Source organism: Periplaneta americana, chromosome 5 (assembly GCF_040183065.1).
Source record: "Periplaneta americana isolate PAMFEO1 chromosome 5, P.americana_PAMFEO1_priV1, whole genome shotgun sequence".
Lineage (NCBI taxonomy): Eukaryota > Metazoa > Arthropoda > Insecta > Blattodea > Blattidae > Periplaneta > Periplaneta americana.
Genome location: NC_091121.1, coordinates 126231268 through 126256552, shown reverse-complemented (window position 1 = coordinate 126256552; position 25285 = coordinate 126231268). Strand labels below are relative to the sequence as shown.

The 25285-nt window shown below is 34.1% G+C and overlaps 1 long non-coding RNA gene across 2 annotated transcripts; it reads right to left on the bottom strand.

Annotated features, from left to right (window-relative positions):
* Positions 1–5859: 5859 nt before the first annotated feature.
* Positions 5860–11804, bottom strand: LOC138700167 (uncharacterized). 2 transcript variants are annotated; one of them, XR_011332270.1, is made up of 4 exons: positions 10042–11797; positions 9588–9705; positions 8999–9138; positions 5860–6748 (listed from the first exon to the last, which is right to left on the bottom strand). It is a non-coding gene; the product is annotated as an uncharacterized lncRNA (long non-coding RNA). The 2 variants fall into 2 exon arrangements; XR_011332269.1 differs by having other exon boundaries at positions 8999–9705; positions 10042–11804.
* Between the last annotated feature and the right edge of the window lie 13481 nt (positions 11805–25285).

Genomic DNA, 25285 nt, shown 5'->3' with positions numbered 1-25285 from the left:
TCAAGTGGATCAATCGTAGATTGAAATGCAAAATAAAAGAACTAGCAACAAAAACGAAGACTTTAGAAAAGCGCTGCATTGAATCAGAAAATAAAATTAAATCCTTAAACATTAGAGAATTGGAAGATGCTGCAAATGAGGGTGACGTTAAGGCATCGTTCTTTATTGAACAATTACATGTGTTCAGACAAAAAAGTCATCGCTGGAGTGAGTCTACTATTAGATATTGTGTCTTAAGGCAAAGCAAATCTCAGTCGGCTTATGATTTCGGAAGAAACGCATTACTTACACTTCCTAGCAGATCCACACTGAAGAGATACATTGGCACATGCACGAAAAACAACATAAAGGGATTAATATCTCAACGGCTAGCTGAACAGCGCAGTTTGCTGGGGGAAGAAGAAACACTAGGTTCGTTAATTATTGATGATATGTCAATTAAACCAGATGTTCAATATGTGAGATGTAGTGATACTGTAGTTGGTACAATGGATATGGACGGATTGGAGGAAAACAATGGAAGAGAAAATGTCATTGCCACTCATCTTACATGTTTTGTATTTCAAGGTCTTTCAACACACTTTGCTATTCCTGTGCATTATTATTTTACTAATAACTTGACAGGAATAGAACTGAAAGAACTTACGCTGAATGTTATTTCAGAAGTAGAATCTGCAGGATTTTTTGTAATTAGAATCGTCACCGACAACCACGCGACCAATGACAAGATGTTCTCTGAAATGTGTGGAGGACATCCTAAGCCACAAATAGAGCATCCTCTTGATTCAACAAGACCTCTGGTTTTGTCATATGATTACTGTCATATAATAAAAAATGTCAGAAACCTCTTCCTCAAGAAGTCATTTCTCAATAATGGCAGTTCAATAAGTCCCAAATACCTTAGAATGTTGTATAGTATTCAGAAGAATGAAGTCTGGAAGCCTGTCCGATTCCTTACAGAAAAACATTTAAATCCCAGTAACTTTGAAAAGATTAATGTTAAGAGAGCCGTGCAAATATTTTCTGAAGATGTTACTGCTTCTCTAATTAATTTAAAGGATCATGGTCCAGCATTCGGAATAACAGGCTTTGAAGATTGTGAAGCAACTGTACAGTTCCTGGAAATAATGAGGACTTGGTTTAACATACATAATGTTAGGAATACCACATATCATATCCATTCTCGTAACGAGACTTGTAAGCATTTTTTTGAAGTAGATGATTCCAGACTTTATTGGTTGGAAAATGATATTCCGAATTACCTTGATCTTTGGAAAAACACCTGCACAAATCCGAAGACTCAGTTTCTGAGTAAAGAAACTTACAATGCCATTACTCTGACAACTATTTCAACTGCACAGTGCATTAAATATCTTCTTTTATCAGGTTTTCATTTTGTTCTCACAAGAAAGTTCTCCAGTGATCAAATTGGAATTCTGTTTAGTTCCATACGGAGAATGGGTGGGAGTAATGACCAGACAAATACAATAGTTGCTATCCAGGCTATTCATAAAATCCTAACTACAGGCATGATATCTGCATCTCTGAACGCTAACACTGTTGACATTAGTACAGGACTACAGAATATGCTGTCAAAAGATGTGGCGCCACAATCAACAAGCACTAGTATTTCACAGAATGAAAATAATAATAATAATAATTCAACATTAATAGAAATTCTTTCCCCCACCTTACAAGACTTACAAAATGGCACCAATAACATTGAATCCACATTAACTACAGCAACATTAGCAGTTATTGCTAGCTATTTGATACGAACTGTCAAGAATAATCTAAATTGTGAAAATTGCAAACAATTATTTGTATCTAAGGATGTCGGTATCCCTGCACTCTCTCTCTTAAAAAATCTCAACAGAGGAGGATATTTTTATCCTACGTTGACATTCTTGAAAATAGTGTGTGCTTTCGATTCTGCAGCAAAGATCACTCTTCCCTACATGTACAAAGATAAAAATCCCTTAAAAAAATTAAAGATATTCTACATCCTGTCTTGATCCGAAATCCTACTGTAAAATGCGATAGTCCTAAAAACGATGGTAATCACGAGTCAAAATTATGTGACCTTCTATTAAACAAATTCCTCAGACCTTACATAAGTAATTTTTGTCGGAGAATGTCAGAAGAATCAAGATGTAAGAAAACACCACTTTACTCTAAACCCTTGTCTAGAAAGGTGCACAAAATATAAGCTGCAGTTGGATAATCGACAAGGATGAAGTACCTGTATCACATTGTTTATATTGAAAACAAATGCATCCCGGCGCGTCAACTTATAAGATAATCAAGTGAGTATATAATATTCCGTACTACATTTGTTGCATGAACTGTTTAAATGTGATATTAAATGCATGTAGAACAGTCTGTCATTCATAGTTACGTTCCATATGAATCAATACAGTTGATGGTGGGCGAGTGGCGATCCTGAGGCAAAAAGTTGAACTACAACGCGGACAGCTCATTGCATTGTGTGCGGGAAGAGTGAGCAGGTCTGTTATAATCAGACATCGGATTCTAGGGCAAATGCCTATTTTGTTTCTTTAGGAGAAAAGTAAAAATAATTATTAATATTTGTGTTTCATGGAAATTGAAAGGTATTCAAAGAGTTTTATAGTGCCCTAAAATTCCCTAAAACGGTTATTAGAGCCTAATTTGTTAATATTCGCCTAAAAATGCCTAACTCACTGTAAAGTTTCGCATTTTACTCTTACTTTTTATAATTTATACATGCATTCACTGCGAAATTTAAGGCATTTAAAAAGTGGAAAGTTTGCTTCACACCGGCCATGAAACCATTGATAAAGGAAACAAAATGTTTTGAATCTCACGACACTCGCAATAGATTTCACCGAATTTAACATGTTTGGAGGCATAAATGCCGACAAAGAACCAACCTTAGTTTTGAAGCAGGCAACAATAACAACATGTGCTGCTACCGATTCAGAGATATACTATACTATAAAAATGACTGTTTTCGGTCTGAAACCGATTAGCTGTACTGCCCTTAAGAGTGTCATAAAATCACAATTTTTGGAGAAAGAGTGTTTTTGAAATATCTATGAAAAGTCGTAAAACTGCGAATTAGTAGGGTAAACCGTTACAAAATATTTAAAAGAATGGCCCTCCTAGTGTTAACACTACCAGGAAATGCAACAATAAGTGGAACTTTGTATTTTTGTCCAACTGAATCTCAATAACAACAGTTCATTTGAATGCTCGTTAACAGTTGCTCTTTCCCTCACCTTATTTGTGTTGAGAAGTTTTGAGCGGTAGGACGTTTTCCTGTGAAGTTTAACGCGATAATGCCGAAAAATATAAGTGCAAAATCTACATTGATCCGGCAATGGCTAACAGAATATTCAGAATTCACTTATGATGGAAAAATAATATTCTGCAAGATTTGTAGCAAACAGGTATGTAACAATAGTTGAAATATATAAATTCTATTAATTTTAATGAGTAAGCCTATAATATTTATACATTGACTGAGCTATCCTGAGGTATAATTCTTTTTAAGACCACTACACTTTAACCTTTTAAATTCCGATAGTTAAAGTATTTGCAGGTCATTAAAATTTTGATTGTTCGAACCCACTAACTTTGTGATAGAAATACGGCAATACAACAATTAGGATTTTATTTTAATTCAGTTTACTTTACATTTTTAGATTTCGCAAGAAAAGAAGTGCCACCTAAAGCAGCATGTGCAAGGAGCGGCTCATAAGGCTAAAGCTCAGCAGAAAAATCAACTGCAACAAACTTTACTAACACAGCCTACTTCATCCAATCTCAGCAGCAATTTCTATGCTGATTTAACCAGAGCGTTTGTTGCTGCTAACATTCCCTGGAATGCAATTGAAAATCCGGTTTTAAGACAGTTTTTACAAAAATACTGCAAACAAAATATCCCATCTGAGTCGACCCTAAGAAAAAATTACTTAGACAGAATATACAATGAAACTTTAGCTTCCATTCGGGAGGATATAGGTGATTCTTACATATGGGTCTCTGTGGATGAAACCTCAGATCCTATGAATAGGTATATAGCAAATATGGTAGTAGGAAAACTTAGTCCTGATGGACCTTCGATTCCACACCTCGTATGTGTTAAGAAACTTTCGAAAGTGAATAGCCAAGCCATTGCTTATTTTGTAAATAAAGGCCTACATTCTTTATACTCAGGTAATATAGACAATTCTAAGTTCTGTTGTTTTGTACTGATGCTGCCTCATACATGGTTGCTGCAGCTCCACTTCTTAAAACATTTTATCCTAACCTCACGCATGTAACCTGGCCTTCACAGGGTTTCTGAAACAATCCGGAATGAATTTCCTCTTGTCAATTCGTTTATTTCTAACACAAAAAAATGTTTTTGTAAAGCCCCATCCAGGATTTCAATATTCAGAGAGAACTTTCCAGATATCCCACTCCCACCTCAGCCGGTTGTTACACGATGGGGAACCTGGATTCAGTCAGTGGTGTATTATTCTAAGTATTTTAAAGAAGTGGTCACCGTTATTGATAAATTACCTGAAACTGATAGTGCAGCGTGTGTGAAAGCAGTGAAAGATTGTCTGAATGACTCACGAGTGAAAAACGATATTGCCTACATAACATCAAACTTTTCTTTCATACCTGCAAGCATTGAACAATTAGAACGCGAAAAACAATCTCTTTGTAGCCAAATAGCAATAGTAAAGGAAGCTCAAGTGAACATACATTCTGCTTTGGGCGAAACTGGGGAAAAAGTTAAAAATAAGTTGGACAACATATTAAATAAGAATGTAGGATTTTCATTGTTGGAAAAAGTATCAAGAGTGATATCGGGGGAAAGTGTAAATGTTCCAGTAAGTATTGATGTTTCTATTGTACCTAATTTAAAATTTGCGCCTCTCACATCAGTTTCGGTTGAAAGAAGTTTTTCTGCTTTCAAAATGATTCTCAGTGACAAAAGGCAAAGGTTAACTGTGGAGAATTTAGAAAAAATTCTGGTGGTGTACTGTGCAGATAATTATAATAAAGTCTGAGCATGGAACTGAATTTCAATAACTTAAAATGAGTAATCTTGATATCAATAATCATTATTTCATTAGTTTCAATATATTAAATTTGTGCAGCTCTGTTTATAAATATAATATAGTATTCTTTTTTAATGTTTAAACATACTTTTTTGTGCGTATTTTAGTGTATAACTAAAAATTTCAGTGAAAGAAATAAGTATGATACCTTGATGTGCCTAAAATGCCTATTTTCATTAAAATAGAGCCTAATTTTACAAATTTTGAGCTTATTTTAGGCGCCTAAAACTGCAATTTTTAGTGCCTAAAAATCCGATGTCTAGTTATAATATATGTAGGTCTAGCCTATTATACCAACACATACTAGTATTTTTCATATCGCCAAAGGAGTGTGTAATGGTTTATCAGTTTAAATAACATGTTTAACCACAATATTTATATCACATTTTTGTTTTAACATGTAAATATAAATATAATGGTTGAATATGAAACTGAAAACCATTAACACACTCCCTCTTTTAACACAGTCATTTAACCCTTTTATTAATTTAATTTATCAAATTTGACTAATAAAATTTTTTGCATCTTCTAGATAAAATATGTAATTGAGATACAGGATGCGAATAGGATAGGATACTTCTCTCCAAAACACCTTAAGCACTATTTTTAAATAATGTTATGTATCATGTATTGGAAGATAAAAACAAAGATTGACTTTGGAATATTGATTTCAAAGTTATTATTGGTCAGTTATATAATTATAATTTGCTCTTAATTTTTTTATGTCAAACATTAGCTTGAAAATAGTCATAAGATGTTTTGCTGTGACATAGTACAACGCACGTTCATAAACATTTATAAAACACCAATTTATTTGTTTTACACCGTCAGAGCTGAACATCTATTTTTAAAAGTAACTGCCATTAGTTTAATATATGGATATTAAAAATCTAAGTAATCAATAATCACCACTGATAAAGAATACAAAGAAAACTATTTATCTACAACAGACATAAAATTAACTTAGACTTTCAATAAAAACACCATTAAGAAATACAAATAAAAAAATCATTTTTCATTCTCTGATGTATAGTTGATTCAAAACACTGAACATATTAGAAAAAGTGCAATACAATTTATTAGAGATAAGTCTATACTTCGCAACATTTCCTAATTTTGAGCTTTGATACTGAGAGTGTTTGATTTGGTTGTGGTCCCATTGCTCAAAATTGTTGTTGTTGTTGTTGTATTCGTGCACAGCTAATTGAAAGCACCACTATATTTGAAAAAGTACAATGTAATTTATTAGAGATAAGTCGATATTTCACATTTCCTTATTTTGAGCTTCCATACTGGCAGTGCTTGGACTGGTTATGCCCCCATTGCTAGAGTATTGTGCCACATTTATTCTCTAAAAATATATAAATAGTGCACCCAAAACTCGCCAGTTGAGAAAGCTGCAGGTTCAAATTGATGCCGCAGTGAAGTGCAATGAATGAAGCAATTGTTAGGTGGTGAAAAAGATTAATGTAAGTAGGCTGGTGATGAAGTGGATCGTAGTTCCTGAGTGGGATACCAATCATCTCTTGATGGTATGGCCCCTCTTAGTAAGTTGTACCTGAAGTCACCGTTATACTGATTACTGCGAAAATAGCTTGCACATATATAGGCAAGGATGAGGATTTTCTGCCACAGCTGCCCACATTTGGTACCTGTTACAATCAAAATTCTATTATTATCTTCGAAAAATACACAAACCAGGGTTGGTATTAATTTAAATTAATGATTTAATCATGATGTAAATAAAATAATTTTCAATTTATTTACATCAGATAATTGTTACTACCGGTACTTAAATCACAGATTAAAATTATAAGCAGCTAACATGGTTAAGATGAGAAATTAACTTCCTGAAGAAAAAAATATAAACGTTTTTACATATGACTGTTCTGCTGCTTCTTAAAACTATTAGCAATATATATGAGTAGCAAACTTGCAAGACTTGACATGTACATTTTTAGAAAATACACTTCAGATGCCAAAAACTTGCATCTCTGCAATGAACAAAATATTTTCTATGGTGAAATATATTTTTCTTCCTATAAATTCATATAAAATTTCACCACAGAAAAATGTTTGTTTATTACAGACATATAATTCTAGCATTTTCTGAAAAAATAGATAGGTTTTGAAAGTTTGCTTCTCATATGTCTTTTCCTAACTCCTAATTAAGGAGCAACAGAGCACATGGTACAGGTAGTCAAGTAGAACCTACTTTCGGAATCACCACCTAATTAAAGCATAGTATGATGCTGAGGATTGAAATGAATAGCTGTAGCTCATAACAATATTCGGTAATTTCATAGAAGACGGGCACTTGGTTGAATGTAGTAAGCATTACCAACTTTTTTTACTTCAGATTTTTATATGTTCTAGGTTTTTATACTAGGTGTCGCCGTGATTTTCTTTTAATTTGATTGGTTATAGTTGTCATTTGTTCTAGAATTTTCATTAATTTTGAATGGATAATGACGGTGTCAGTTGTTCTTGGTTGTTTGACGTGAGTGGTGTTATGTCGTGTCTGATGGCTAAAGCTACTGAAAGTTTTGTCATTTTATGATTTCCTTTCGATTTGATTGGTTATAGTCGCCACTTGCTCTAGAATTTTCATTAATTTTGAATGGATAATGACGTTGTCAGTTGTTCTTGGTTATTTGACGTGAGTGGTGGTTATATTATGGCTAAAACTATTGAAATTTTGTCATTTTATGAAATTGTGAAAGATGTGTGAACTTAGAACAAAGTATTAAATTTTGTATCGATTTTGGTTTAGTTCTTTCGCTGGTGAATAAGAATTGTGTTGAATGTTGAGGAGAAAACTGTTTGTTATGTTGTTTAAAGGAATTATTTACTGAATTTTCTGTATAAGTTAAGGTGTAATAAGTGTTCGAAGAGAATTTCATTTAGTGTAAACACATGATTTATTTATGCGAAGTTGACTGTACGACAAAATGTTGGTTCAGTGCTTTATTGCCTGCATAGTTTGTTTAAATTGCCTTAAAGTCTGTGTCATATACTTGAAGTGAAGTGGTTGTCGTTGAAGACTTCAATGAGAATTGACGTCAATGAGAAATGAATTTTATTTGATAAGGTGATAAATTATTATTTGTTTTGTGTTTTAGTGATTTTTGGGTGTAAAGTGCGGACGAAAACTGCCAGAAAAGTACTGCCAGCTATGAAATTCGAATGCCACCAAACGCCAAAAAAATCAAAGGTGAAAAATTAATTATATTTTAATTTTTTTAGAGGGCTTTTTCCTCTTTAAAAATATAGATATATATTTGATTTTCCATCTTTTTTTTTTGTGATGTTTGGTGACATTTGAACTTTATAGTTGGCATAACGTTTTTGGTAGTTTTCGTCAGCCATGTTGGATTTTGCCCGTCTTCTAGGAAATTACCCAATATTCAAAGTAAAAGTTGCACAATGCCAAATGGACTACGTATTTATTTTGAAAACACACAAAGCTAAGCTCTTCTGATAAATTTATTTGTAAATATTTATCTCTCTAAATAGTTGAATTCTTTTCTAATGAATAACAAACTGAGCATAATATCTTGCCTAAGTCTAAGCTAATTATTTATTATCATTAAGTGCAGGTTATTAGTGCTGTAACTCTTCATGTATTAATAATGAGGTCTATGTGTAAACATATTAAATTATTTTTGAAGCGATGTTGTTAATTACTTAAAATAACACATTAAAAAATACACAATTATGTAGGAACTAAGGCACAAATTAAGTTTAAATGAATTACAAAAGAAAGCAAAAACTCAATTTAATAAACAAATCTGATTTCGACAAAAAATTCTCACTTAAATTTAAAAATCGCTACAGTTTACCAACCCTGAAGATATATAAGGATATCTTTGCATTGAGCCTATGCAAACGCCATTGCTTACCTTTTAAGCTGTGCTGCATTACTTGGCACAGGAAACAGGAATAACCAGGTCTTCTCATTACTATCCGATTTCTGTCAGTACACTGCAGCACGTTCACAGTGTAAACCTCCGCCATTTGTCTTTCTATTAACTGAAACAAACTAGCAGTAGCCTAGTATCATATAATGCATTAATAACACATTTCATAGAACAATTGAAGGATTGCAGTATAATCGAAGTTTGTGAAATATTCCTGGAAGAATTCTATCTACGAGTCTATAAAAATAATAAATATCTCCGGCAATTTAACTCTTTTTATTTTATCAAAATTATTCGAGTAAAGGTACTACTGTTAACTGTAAAGTCAAATTTTCTAAAATATGTCTTTTCGGGAACGACTCTTCTTTACTATTGCGTTACCAAACTAGGGTACGCCGTCATCCTTTGGTAACGCAACTGTAAAGAATTAAACCGGGAACAACATATTTAGTCATATCAGATTCTGTGCCATGAATTTTAAGATGTCTGACCAACTTAACGTAGCTATATACAAAAATAAGATGTTCGTTCATACCCAAAGTGTATAAGTTATTAACTCTTGTTAGCTTACCTTTAAAGCTCTTGGCGTAATTGCAGTTAGGCTTAATACACTCTTGTAATTCAACACAGAAGTCAGTTCATCATGTGGTAGTGGTAGAAGGAAGGTAATCGCGTTTCGAAGTTTATCCCTTAAAACAATTACAGATCTCAGTTTAATAAACGTTTAAGATATGATGGAAGAATTCAGTTTAAATTAAAAAACATGACGGCGCAGTTAAGCTGCATCTACACGGTTCAGTTTATCATGCTCGTACGCACGCGGTCTGGGAAGAATATTGAAAGAATCGAGTTTAAAGCGCATGTTGAATTAAGATACATTAAGATTTCCTATCTACAAGGTACGCTATACGCTAATATTAAAATACCAATCTTGGAGGCATTGCTTGAATGTGTGAAGTTGAAAGAAAAGTTGAACCGTGTAGATGACGTGAAGTCTTGTAATCTCAAACGTATTTCTTTCTTACCTTTAACGTTGCGAATTATTTCTTGTTGCAGGAAAGAAAGCACCAGTAACTTCTAAATTAACTCGATCTGTTCAAATTTCTTCCTTAAGCAGCCATGTTCGTCCATTCCATAATTTATAGAGATGGGTAAAAAAATAACACAACAGTTATTTTGGAACTGTTCCGGTCTCGGAACTGTTGCAAAAATGAACAGTAGGTCGGAACCTCCTGTTCCGAAATAACAGTGTTCCGACTCCGAGCTGCTCACTTGCCCAGCTGTTGCGGGCTCGCAGTACCGCGTTGCACAAGGTATGTTCCGACTCCGAGATAACAGTCGGAACGTTGGAGCTTGTTCCGATGAACCAACGACAGCTGCAATTACACTGTTCTCGTTGTTCTTTATGTTGTACTTGGAAGTTCGTTGGATGAAGTTGGAACTTGAAACTCTCGCGTGGTTGGAGGGGGGCGCATGGAAATTGAAATCCTTGCGGTGGCGCGAACTTTAATATCAACATTTGTAAGACTGGCCAATCATCTGTAATGTTATAGTAAGTATTTAATAATCTGTAATATTCATTCCCGCTTTATGGTTTATTTCACCATTAGTTGACTAATTCTGTTTTATAAACATTCTACAAAGTCATATAGTACGCATACTATTGTGACAGCGACGTGAGATTCGAACTCACGACCAGCGTCCCGCGAGAGAAGATCGCGCGGAGCACTTTGGGACGGCGCGCGGCGAGAGAGTGGAGAGGGAGTTTGCGCGCGCATCTTCTGCTTGCCTAGAGAGGCCGAGAAATCCGTCGAAGTGGAAGACTCGCGAATTCGAACTTTCGAGGCTACGTTGCTGTGGTTATAAATTACGGTCGCGAAGGAACGACAGCAGTTTTCAGTTGATTAGTCATTCATGATTAGTTCAGTCAGTAAGCCAGTGAACAGAGCAAGCAAGCCAGCCTTGTGTACCGGAGTTCGGCTCGAGTGTGCGTCCGCAACTGTATCAGCATCCGAAGGCCTGAGTTCGAGTGCAGTGGACCGCAGTTGGAGGGACCTGAGTTCGAGTGCAGTGGACCGCACTTGGAGGGACCTGAGTTCGAGTACAGTGGACTGTCTCTGAAGGTCTGTGGTTCGAGATACGGGGAACTCGAGTGACTGAGCTAGAAGAACTGAGAACTGATAGTTCTGATTTGTAAATATTAGTTAAGATTAACAGTTCATTGTTGTTCGTACTAGTCCAAGTAAATTGTCATTGTCGTCAGTGGAGTGCTATAACGAATACTGTGTTGAGTGAAAATCCAATTGTTGACGAGAGCGTTTAAGGCGAATTGTAGAAAGGAATTATGGTTGGAAGAATAAAATACCATTGTTGAGTTGAAAAAAAAGTCACACTATTATTAATTCATTGATCAGCTGATTCTGTACAAAGGTTAAAGTCGTAAATGGTAATGAGTGGTTTAGTTACAATGTCTGTATGTCGTTTGTTGAGGTTAAGTCTGACAAGCACAAGTTTTTGTGCTATCTTCTCTGTTATCAAAGAACGACAAAAATGTTGTAGCATTATTTGTTGGAAACTACCCATATAAGTACTGATTTGGAGAGCGAGGTTTAATGCGAAGTTTAAATTACACTTTGGTAAAGATGCGATTCCAACATTTTACTAACCCACTGCGGGGTTTCCAGGTTTCAGTACTGCCAATATATATCTTTTTTATTTATGAAATTGTAATATTTATTATTATTATTATTATTATTATTATTATTATTATTATTATTATTATTATTATAACTGTGCATTAAGAAATGTAAAAATGAAAATTAATGATTTATTTTTTTTTATTATGTAATAGAGAGAATAGAAATTACATACCATATGTATTAAATGTTATGTTATTTTTTTTAGTTGGCTACCATGTCTTCATAACTTTATGTACGAAAACAAAGTGTTGTATTCTGTCCTTGTAGTCAACAGCTGTGTAATTACTAACATTAAGCTTTTGAGTTCTGTCCGCATGCACAGCAATTTTCCAAAATCGATTCGAATGTGCATTGCAGTGCCATCTATAGATAAGAATGTGTACTATGTCATGCCTATGAGTGCTCCAGTGTGAGCTGCATGGTGAAGAGGGAGAGTACTGTACCGTTCGTTTGAACGACTCAACGACTCCGACTCATCACCACTGGTGACTGTTATTTGGAATATAGTATTTTTTTGGAACCGGAACCGCCGGAACTGTTCGGGGAAAAGAACAACTTCGCCCATCACTAATAATTTATACAAGATTTAAACAGAATAGGAATGCCAACATCTAACAATTGATCAACTGAACAAATGAGGTTAATAGGTCATACATAGTAGACTAATATGGCCACTTTGTCCTCGAATGAAAATGCAAATTGGCTATAGTAATAATAATCCGAATGTTATAAAACTGACACATTCTGTAAATAATGGATATAAATAATATCTGTTTAAAACTGTCATATTGGCAAAACTTATAACCAAAGAACTATCGAAACCAAAGAGTTTTGTACTGCTAATTTTACAAACTCTGTGATCGAATTACAGCCAGTGGTGTCTTGACCACATGCGGCAATCTAAGGAACATCTATGAGCATCCAACATCTATCATTTGAGTTAAACCCCCCTGATTTTAACACTAGGAAACCAATGTCGATTCCTTTTTTCATTAATGCCCTCTTCAACACCGTAGATTACAATGTTATTGAGTCTGCTATCACTTTCCCATTTTTTCATGCTTGATTTTAATGTGGCCTGCTCATGGATAAGCTCTTTTGTCTTGTTTTCCACTTCAGTATATCTACTGACTAATTCATCTATATCATTTGATACTTTATTTAGAAGAACACTTGCCTTTTGTCTATCTTCCCTCGTTTCTTTCATGTAGTTTATCCATTCTCTTTGAAACACTTTATCACTAATGATCATTTCTTCTCTATCACCAGGACCAGGGTTTAGCTCTACATTTCCAATTATTAATAGAATAGATATAACAGCTGCTGACATAAATATGATGCTTCTATCGGATGCTGCTTCCTTTTCATTTTTTGTACTTCTGCGACACTGCACTGCATTACATCTACCGATTAGGTCGTTCATACTTTCTTCACACAGTAACCTACTTTTATACACTGCTTACTACTCGACCATTCACTTCAACTGCACGTTGTGAGCTGAAATCTGAGATTAAGATTGTTGAGCCATTGCACTGACCATGTAAGATCCTCGTATTTCCAGCAACCAGCTTGGCAGACCCTATCTCTGCGTAGATGTTGCACTACAGACTTTTTGTATTATCTTAATCTTTTCTTTAGATAGCTTCCTCCTTCCTTATTCTTGATATCTGAACCTGAAGGAATTTGTTACTTCAAATGTGCCTCTTCACTGACTATTCTTTTTTTACTAATGGTGGGTACTTGACTGTTCGTCATTCACCCATATAAAGCCAGTTATGTAGACCAATTTACCGACAGTTATTTCCCAGGGTGCACCATAAAAGTCTGGTCTACGCTACATCCGCAATGAAATTAGATGAGGTAATAATGGAGATTTGTTGGGATGGCACATATGAACCGGAGCTCCCAGAAATAATCCCTGTGTTACCTGGACAATTGGATTTCCCAACACAAGTTATAAATCAGAGGTACATCAAGGATCGAACCCAGCTCTGCAAGATTATAAGTTCAGCACTCTAGCCACTGGACCACCGTGGCAGCTATGCTGACTAAAATTTCTGTTACTCATAAAATTTGTCTCCATCCATCTGCCACCTCTATGGCTCTATAGAAAACACGAAAGAGGTTGCTTTGTTTAAATCTTTAATGAAACATGTTTATAGGGAAATTTACATTCATCACGTTTTTATTGTGTATGATGAAAACATCTTGTGTACCCATCCTAATCACATTATAGAGTGACCTCCAGTTACATGACAAAAATTTTCCTAATGAAAGAAATACGTGACCTAACTTCAAACAAATCAAGCTTTCTAAGTTATATGTTCAACCTCTTGAATGCGCATGTGTCCAGGTGTAGAAAATGCCATAGCAATAATTACTCTAATAATAATAATAATAATGAAGAATTGTTCTTCATATTTGATCATTATTTTCGTGGGTTTCTGTTAAGAAAAATGAGATCAACGAATTAATGAATTCCTACTGAGGCAACAGAGAATACACTCATTTAAATAATTGATTAAATGGCGATCTTACTCGTGTTAATTGTGTAAGCATGTGCGGCTTACAGCTGTTTCGGTGCTTCTTCACGCCATCCTCAGAGCCTACTAGATCTCGGCGTCATCTCGAACTTCGCTGCCTGTTGTGTGGGTGCATTCGATTGTTGAAAAATGTTGAAATGTGGTGTCAAATAGTGTGTGTGTGTGTGTGTGTTGAGAATTTGATCATGGTGTGTTTTAGTGTGTCTGTATATTTCATATTGTTCTAGTGTGTTGAGTTTTTGGTTTTTTGGTTGTATGTGTAGGATTTCCATGTCTGTATTTATGTTATTGTATGTGTGGTTAGCATTAGTTATGTGTTCGGCATATGTAGATGTATTGTGTCCTCTGGTTATTGCTTTAATGTGTTCTTTGTATCGAGTTTGGAATTATCTGCCTGTCTGTCCAATGTAGAAACTGTCGCAACTATTGCATTATTTCTCGGTTACCTACTTGAATTTTCGTTATTTTCTTTGGATTAATTTACATGATGAATACAAATTAGTGTTCATAATTTAATACTTTGAACCAGTGCTTTTTTTCAGGTGAAATGCTCCGGAACACCATTTTGTTGTATTTTTCATTTTAGGAGCGAAAAATGTGTTAATAATTATGTTTCTTCTTGAACTCGCTTAAGCCTTGAAAGTCTTAAAGTTGCATGAAAAGGAGTTTAACAACGACAAAATTCCCATGCACTGGACAGTAATCATTTCTCCGGCCCTATATATTCTATACAGAGTTCCACCACATTTTTTCTCCAGAAGAAAAGAAATGCCTAGAACTCTAGTCATGAATATTCAAAGGTGAAGCATAATTATATTATCCATTCACAGTTTAAACTTGAATAATAGTTGTGAGAGCCGTACCTTTTACAGATCTTAATTTTCTCATTTCCATTTTGTTCAAGTCTATATCTTTCAAAGTGTGGAATGCATTCTGACCCACTGCAGCCATAATTGGTAAATGATTTGCTATCCATAATATGCATTTTAAAGCATTATTAATATAAATAATTTATTTGAAAATACAATATAAAGATAATTGTGTGCACACAGTTCTTAGAACCTTTTCGCTTGTTAGCCAACTTTTGTAGATATAGCCAAATTATCCTGTGGTTACTAACTGAATTGTCATAAGAGTATGTTCTAACGAACCCATTTATATGCGAAACTCAAGAGTGCTAAAAGTGTACAAAGAGTACAAAGACCATCTAATTCTCAACTCGTGAATTGTAGCTATTTTATAAGAAGTTTGAATTCTATTATGTTAATAAAATTATGTCATGAGAGTGGTAAAAAAAGGTATTTTATTCCTGTAGACAAATAGAAACTTGTAGGCCTATAGATTATATTAACATCTACAGTTGTAGACAGAGTACATACTTTGACATGCAGTACCGGTATTTAAACAAATAGGCCTACCTAAACAACCAAGAATTACATTATATAATAACAGAATATTTCACATTGAAAATGTAATAGGCAATATGTGCATTAAGGGAAATCGCTATATGTATGTCACTACCTATTAAGAAATTGTGTTACAACTAGGGGCGGAGCTGCAGCACTCCCTGCTTTGACAGGAAAATAAAAATAATATTTATTTTAATTTTTAGAAGAATTGTTACAGTCTTATTGGTAAATTGCTTTATATTTCATCTGGCCGGGAATATGTACTATTATCTTATGCATAATCTTTTTGCGCTTCGACTGTTTTGGAATTGACACTGCATTCAAAGTCGTCCTGGGATCTGCAGGGTGGTCAGCTCATAGAGAGTGTGTTTTGCTTGGTCAGAGGGTAGAGAGGTGAAGGGGAGCAGAGGGAAACTGCCGCTGTTTAAAACCCATATTTCGCTGCAGTGGTTGCAGAGCCAGGCAACAAGGGATCTTTTCTCTCCTCCCACACCACTATTGTAATGCTGCTTCAAATGGATTCTCTATTCCCTTGAAACTTAATGACAAAATTTTTATTTTCTTTTCACATACTTATTGTTATAGAATCTTATCGAGTTAATATAACGAAATTAATATTCTATTTTGCCTTATTATTACGTATATATCCAGCCTCCAGCAGAACCTAATATTTGCCTTAACTCAAAATGATTGCACGAGTAGAGACTTCTTTTCCAGTTTTAGAAAATTGTTGACCATCAGTATATCTTATTGCTGCTTTGGTGTGACGTCTTAATACCGCAACTTAACCAGTGCCAATGTGCAAGCATGAGTGTGTGTGAATTACTGAATATTAATTTTATTTTTCCCTTGCGGAGAATATTGATGTAATGAAGTGAAATTAAAGGGTCGTCAGTTACCTGACTTAAATCTTACTTAAGCTTCATCTTGCCGAAATAGTGCATATATGTAAGGAAGTATAACAATGAAATTTACGCGAAGCATTTGTGGTTACGTGGATGTGAACAAAAAAACTTCTGTATTTTGTTTTCCTTGCCTCCTCTTCGGTGGTGATACTGCATGGACTAGGAGTGGTGTGACAGATTTAGGACATTTGCCCCTAAAAAGCAAAATGCACGAATCTTCGCAGTCTCACCTGAAAAATGTTGTTTCATTGGCTATGTTACGCAACTCATACTGCTGTGCAATTAAATGAAACGAACAGAACAAACATTCTCAAACATAATCAAGAAGTGATAAAAATCGTGAAATTATTTTAAAAGAATCGATTGTATCAAATTTTGTGGCCAATATGAACTTCCCCTTAGGGGACATGATGAAAAAACGATTCGAAGAACCCTGATGTGTTTCGTGGGTTGCTACAATTCGTGAGTAATCTAAACGAGCCTCTCAAAAATCATTTGGAACATGTCACTGTTTAAGGTTATTCTAAGACAATTCAGAATGAACTGGTAGATTGTAAGTTGAGTGTCTGCCGATCTGAAATTCAGACTGAAATCGATGGTATTAGTTTTTCTTAGGGATTAGGAAATGGTCCTACAGACATCTCCCAACTAAGTCAGGAAGTTTTGGTTTTTCGATATGTAGTGCATTTATTTTTGTCCTGTACTTATTAGTAATGGTATCAAGAAGTGAAATTTGTATGTACCGAAATCTACTGCAGCTCTACCAATCCACAAGTTCACGAGCCGCCACTGGTTACAACTCATAATCGGTAAGATGTTTACAAGATAAAAATTATTAAAGCATGTACGAGTAACAATGCTATAACTTAATACACAACTTATGACATTCATAGCTAACAAATTATCTATATATGTTTTCAAGCTTTATTTGAACCAAGCCTAACATCATCACATTCTCTGACTTATCAGCTGGCTGGAATATTTTTCATCTGAGACATTTGAGATGCAGATTTTGACAGGAATGAGTTTGTCTAAGGAACTTCTCTTGGCTGGCAAAACTTGCTTACATATTCGATATTCTTATTAGGGTCATTCCATAGTGACACACGTAACATTTTTGAAGTAACTAACTATGATCTTCACAGGATATTCAATTAAATAGTAGTTCATGAAAAAGACATTAAGCTTACTGTCTTTTAACATACGCATTTCTAAACATAAACACAAATTCTTAATAAAAAGGAATAATTAATAATGTAAAAAATATTAAATATTGTATGGTGTGACACACGAACATTTTCTTGCTACTTGATTTATTACCAAAATGGAAAATGTTCATATTGTTCGTTATTGTTCCAAATGACATAAATGCATTCAGTTGTTTTCCAAACAATTAAGGCACTTGTGTAGTACATGTAGCTGCTAAATCACAAACTTTAAAAAAAATTAATAGTGCCATTAAGAAATAAAATATTGAAAATACGTTATGACACAAGAACATTTTCTTGCCACTTGATTTATTACCAAAATGGAAAATGTTCATATTGTTCATTATTGTGCCAAATGACATAAATGCATTCAGTTGTGTTCCAAACAATTAAGACACTTGTGTAGTACATGTAACTGCTAAATCACAAAGTTTAAAAAGAAATTAATAGTGCCATTAAGAAATAAAATATTGAAAATACGTTGTGACACACGAACATTTCTGTCATGTTGGTTACTAATTTATTGTTTTAAATGCACTATAATACATCACTTCTTGTGAAAGACTTATACACTATGCCACTATTCTTATCATACAAAAGAACACTAGATTACTCTAAAATACACTTTTAAATTTAAAATATCTACGGTTGTTTACAACCATATGTGGTGATATTTCCTGTGTAATGTTACGTGACGAATATACCAATATGTCTGCCATTTATAGTACTTCCCTTCCTTGGACATCGCAGACACTTTAAATTCTTCGCCACCACAAGCTTTTGTAACTTCACCTATATACTTGATGTCTTTTTTTTTCTTACTTGGTCATTTAACAACACTGTATCAACGACTAGGTTATTTAGTGTCAATGGGATTGGTGATAGAGAAATGATATTTGGCGAGATGAGGCCGAGGATTCGCCATAGATTACCTGACATTCGCCTTATGGTTGGAAAAAACCTCGGAGAAAACCCAACCAAGTAATCAGACCAACTTAAATTCTTGAAAATACTATCAAAAAATGTTCATAATGCATAAATATTTATATCAAGAGAACAATTAAGTTAATATAAATTTAAAAAAGCCTATCTTTTAGAACTGCTAAATGATGCCTAGGGTAAGTTAATGTAATTAAATAAAAGGATTTTAAATTAATATCAGAAATTTAGTACCTAATGTGCAAATAATTACACCAATTTATTTATACATAGATCTAGTATGGTGGCTACCTACTTATCATAAAAAAGCACTGTGTAAGCTTGTTTTTTTATGTGAAATAAATTAAACTAATTTTTGTAAGTTTTTAATTCAAGGAATTAAAAAAAATAATAAATATTTTATACGAACTTTAGGCATAAATTAAATGTTTTAGGCTAATTTTAGGCCTACACACTATATTTTTACAACAATTGTTGTTTAGTCAACTGTTAAAAGACAGATGTGAACGTCACAAGTGATACCAAGAAGGCACCATTTATGAGGCAACTAGGCCAGGAGATGATGGGGTAGCGTGGCCAGTTCCTTTCCCCCTTTGAACAGTTATGGAACAATATTTTCAAGAGTGTTTAACCCTATATCATATATGTAACAGATAACTCATCACTATGTTAAGCCTTGTTCAGACCAAAGACGTTGTAGTTATATATCTAGACACACAATTGGCGCTGGTGTCGTGTACCAAATTTGAAACCTCTCGCGCAGGTTCGCACGACGCCATGTTTGGGGAGCACGAATGATTGTTTCTATAAAGCATTCGGAGTTTAGAAAATACCATTGGGTATATAGGCGTTTTCTTAGTGGATTTCCTCCTTCACTGTAAAATAACTAAACGTAACGTATAATATAAAATAACAGAAGTAAATCTAAATAATGTAACTAAGCATTGCTTTAAATATAAACGCCTTATATTGCTCATAAATACACTTATTAGTTTATTTCTATTTCCTATGATCGAATACATGGATTATTTTTACTTATGTTATTTTATATACATTAGAAAATACGTAAATAATTAATTTAAATTGTATTACAAAGAGAGGGATGGCCGCTAAAAATGTCTATATACCCAATGGTATTTTCAGAGCACCTAACACACTGTAATAATAATCCTCAGTGTTTTGAGAATCAGAGGCGATATGACTCTTCTACTGCAAACATTGATTGCAATTCCCTCATTCTTACATCATTCTCAATGACACAATATTGTGAAAATGTGATTGTATTCGTTGTTGGCTTAGTTGTTAAATCATTAAGAAAAATATGGCGTATTAATCTAAAGACTCAATTTATGGTACGTAGCCTACCAGCAGTAAACAAAATCTCTTTTATTTTTTTAACGAAAGAATAATGGGAGTCTTGTCATACCATCATCTGAGATTATAGAAATATGCCGCTTAAGTGAAAGAGCGATTATACAGATGTTGACAGTTCAATGGGATATTACCACCCACTCTTACATCGTGTGAAAACAATGTGCTCTAGAAGTAGAACACTTGTACAATCTTTCTGCACTTATAGGAACATATTTTAGAAAATGGATCCCAGATTCCTCCCAAGAAACATATTTAAAACTTGTTAAACTGACAATAGAAGCAGGCCTACATAAAGATCTACTGACATAGCTCAGTGGGCTAAGGACTGTCGGTCCGGAGTCGCGCTCGGTCGCGGGTTCAATTCCCGCTGATTTCCTGGTTGGGTTTTTTCTTATATCCCCAACCGTAAGGTGAATGTCAGGTAATCTATGGCGAATCCTTGGCCTCGTCTCGCCAAATATCATCTCGCTATCATCAATACCATCGATGCTAAATAGTCTAAACGGCATTTCTTGCAAGTTGAGAGAGCGCGAAGACATTCTTTTCCTCCTTCCTATTCCCCAGATACCGTTAGCGACCGAGCAGTAACTGTTACTTCTTATACCTGCACCCCCTACGCTGTACACAGAACAAAATAAAATATTTAATAAAGTACACTAGGGGATATAAAATGCAGCCATACAGATGTTTGACAATGACTTGTTTCAGTATATTTTAGTGTCATTGTTATAATATTTTCAACTGACTACTAATAAAATTAACGAATGTTGGTTTGAATGTTGGGGAGCGACACAGTGCAGATTGTCCCAGTGTGTATGTCGCAGTGTAGCAACTAGCGGTGGAGAAAACATTTATCTTTTGCCCTGAGTGGTTTGAGATTTGTTTCGTCCTTACAGTTTACTTCGTAGTGTTTTGTGAATATCGGTATAGGAAATAGTGTACATAGTATAGTGTTAATTTCTTATATAAGTACATAGTTTTTTTTATTTAGGCTTAGGACCGTATTTTATCGTAGTTTGTAAATTATTTAACGAACATTATGGCTTCCAGCAGTGTTATAAAACATAAAAAGAGTAAACCAATGCGAAGTGGTCAGAAGAGATGTGTGTTGAATTTATTTCAAACGTTATGTGCTTAAAATCCAACTCACAGTTAGAAAAGGTGGCTGAGATGACGGGAGTGGGAAAACAAGTGTTTATCGCATCAGAAGAGAGGCGAAGATGAATGACAATAAATTAAAGAGTCCGGTGAAATTTCGCAAAACTGTTCCACTATTAGAAAAATACGACAAATTCACAAAATTAACAATAAGATCTAAAGTTCACCAATTTTTTTTTCGTCAAGAACTGCCAACTTTAGACAAAATATTAGCTGCGGTGAACGGTGATGAAGATAATAGTGATAACAACCTACCAAAATTCTCGAGGTATGTTAATTTAAATTAATTCTTGATTTCCGCACAAAACAGATTATGAAAGTCTATAAAAATATTTCTAGTTCTAATTTTATTATAATGCATGTCATAATACAGGCTTTGTATTGTAATGCTATTATTCATAATTCCACTTAAATTCACTGCATAATATTATAATTTGTGTAGCTGAACGTAGAAACGCATTACTACTGGTTCAGTAGACCTATGCTTATTAAGATCGAAATACTTAAATTTAATATGTCAGTTGTACGCCTGTTTTAGTATTTATTTCTTCTTACGTTACAAGTAACTGTCGTATATTGAAATTCATTAAACATTTTTAATATGCAAATTATTGATATAGACAGTAATAAAAATAGAATTGATTTCTTGGTATAGATTTTCGAAATATAGATTTTGACACTTTGTGTTGTAAGTCAATTAGTCGAACGTTTTTACGACGGACTGTAGCACCTTCCCCTTCATTGACGGTAGAGAGTGTGAGTAGAGGGGAAAGCCTCTCAACCAAACTGAAATGAGGAGTAGTAGTTGATACAGCGTCATTAAATAACCAAATAAAAGAAAGTACTACATAAAGAGCAGATGTTAGCACACAGCTTAAGGTTACCAGTACAACACGACTTTACATAAAAATATTGTAAGACAATATTTGACGGAGTCAGTAATAATAATAATAATAATAATAATAATAATAATAATAATAATAATAATAATAAATTAATAGGCAAGATGTTCTGTACACTAGGCCTGAGTTCTATTATATGACTAATTCATGCATGTGACGTTTATTTCATACTACAGCTGTGATAATAAGCTATTGCATGGTAGGCCTACTTATATTTCTAACTAAAACATTAGATACGTGTTTCTATTTTACAGATGTAGACCTATATTATGTGATATGGAAGCGAATAAATAATAATTGTTCATTCCTCGTCCACATCAAAGCAAACATGTTTACAATATAGGCCTAATGTAACGTCTTACATAGACAGTGTTTTGTTAATAATAGTTAATACTAATAATTTTCTTTTCATCTGAATTATTGCTACAATATGCATTTGTATTTTTGTTCGTTCTATATGTTGCCAAATAACTATACAACATCTTTAGTTATGGTATCAAATTGCTACAGTTTTCTTTCGTTTCATGTCAAACTAACGGTACAGCTTTGTAACTAAGCTTGATTATGTCCATAACGTGGTCGCTTTAAATGCTAATAGGATTTTTTTCATTTATCCATTCAGATTGATTTATAAAAGACACCAAACATATATATTAAACATTCAGCATTGTATAGTACATCCGTCTGCTAGCCGGTGCTTCTCCCAAAGCATGGCGGCTGACGCAAGCTTTAATTTGTCCCTTCTCTAAACTTTTGCGCAGCCTCGGCTGTAGGGGCTCGGTTCAGACCAAGCCTCTACAGTCTTGGCTGCGCGAAACGAGGAAACCGGGGCAAATTGAACGCTGCGCTTGCCGCCATATTGTTGGAGAGCAGACAAATAATAGCAGTGCGTAAATCACGCAATTTAACGCTGTGATGATCTAAAATTGACATATTATGGCCATTTTCGACGTTTAACGTAAAATTAGGACGAAATAAACATATTCAAAGTTTCATTGATATGTGTTAGAACATTAAAGAAAAGAAAATACGTATGCAGCAATTTATAGAAATCATACTGATACATCCATAAATAGGCCTACAAATTACACATTATAGATTGTATAATTTTACGATAATCAGCAAATTGTTAGGTTTCAGAGAATCTAAAATTATATTAACATATTAACTCTTAGATCACAAGACATAAATATATGCACCTTGATTACACAAGTTCTTGTTATAATCAAATTCTTAAGTGAAATAAATATGCGATAATCAGTACAGACTTGTTAAGTTTTAGAGTATCAAAAATAAATTATATTACCGGTACTTTTAGACCACAGGACATAGGTAATCTGGCAAAATATAATGTGCGAAGGTAGCCAAATTACATTGAATGCATTCTTCAATTAATGAAGGAAATGCTATAAATTATAAAAAGTATCGGTACCTAATACATTGCAAACAATAGGTAACGTGAAGACCTAAAAACTAAACAATCACTTTATGCAAGATAAAAAAACCACACACTTTTTATGTGTGGATTTTTTACATATTGTATTTTTATTTTAAATAAATAAAATAGATATATTATCATTGCTTGCGGAGTGATGGTACATAATTTTTATGCACATATGCAATATCAATAAGATGTCATTCCTTGCTTTTGTTAATAAAATATATCCGGCAAAATGTAAATGAGTTATTCATAGGTGAACTCTGAATCATAAATTCACAAAGGAGGCTTAGCTATTATAGCTATTCATTTATTTATTTATTATCTGTATATTTATTTATCCGTATATGGATCTTGAATGAAAGTTTATTATCTTGCAGATAAATTAATTTACATAATAAAAACAAAAAGTTATCTTTCCACTAATGTTTTAACATCTGATGTGTAAGTCTAAATAATTCACTCAGTGGGATTTCTCTACAGTCTGATATACCTGTACTAACAATTGAATATTCTTTATTGTCGTAAACTACTGATTGATTTTTAATGATATTGATATTGTAACAACAGGGATAATATTATATCGTACCTTTTGCAAATAGCTTGGAAAATTAAACAGGGATGGTATTATCGCCGCGCTCTCATGGTTAACATTCGGCAGGTCTTTGAAATTTAATTGTATTATTGTTTTCAATTTCTTGTGTCGCCGCTCCAATCACTCGCCTCAATTTCAATAATGCAACCAATAAGCTGCTTCAATTATTATTAAATGACACTTACTTGTCTAATCCACGTAGACTAAACCCGAAGTTGCAATGTTTTGTGCTGAGGACGAACATTAAGGTATGTGATTAAAAATTATTATTAAAGAGTTATTATTAAGAGTTAAGAAAGCCAACGTACTCGTATATGAAATAATAATAATAATAATAATAATAATAATAATAGCCATTTAACAATATAACAAACTAGTGCTTATTCTTATCGAGAAAGTAGACGTGACAACGTGACGCTTAGAGTCAAACCTACAGAGCAACAATCGGTCGGCAAAATTATTTTTTTAAACCACACCGCACGTTATTGTATGATGCCGACATGTTAAGCATGAGTCCGCGGCGATAATATATCATCTTTCAAAATTATATTGCCATTACTTTCACACTATTCATTAAAAACACCCGAGACAAAACAAGGGACAAGTATGACAATCGTGTTTACCGCTCTATTTCTACCAGTAGCATGGCGGCGTAAACATGCGCAGACTGGTTTCAATTTTGGACAGCACACCAGCGCTCTGTGTGAGTCTAGTATACTATTATAACTGGTTTCAATTTTGGACAGTACACCAGCGCTCTGTGTGATTCTAGTATACTATTATAACGTCTTTGGTTCAGACGGTGCGTGTTTCTGTGATGGATTCCAAGGTGGGTGCGCGGATGGGTAGCCTGCGTGGTCATTGGCTGGCTCCCGTGTTGCCTACGGTGATGGTAGTTGTTCAACTTGCGTTTGGAGAGAGGAATGACTTCTTTCTGTGATTGGCTGAACCATTGAGGGCGTGTCTAGCAATATTACGAATGTTTGATACTACTAAGCCCATGGAAGAGTTAAAGGCTGCTCACGGCCTACTGTATAATATTTTGCAAATTATAAAGTGGAATTTATATTAAAGCAGTGAATAGAACGTCTAAAATAAT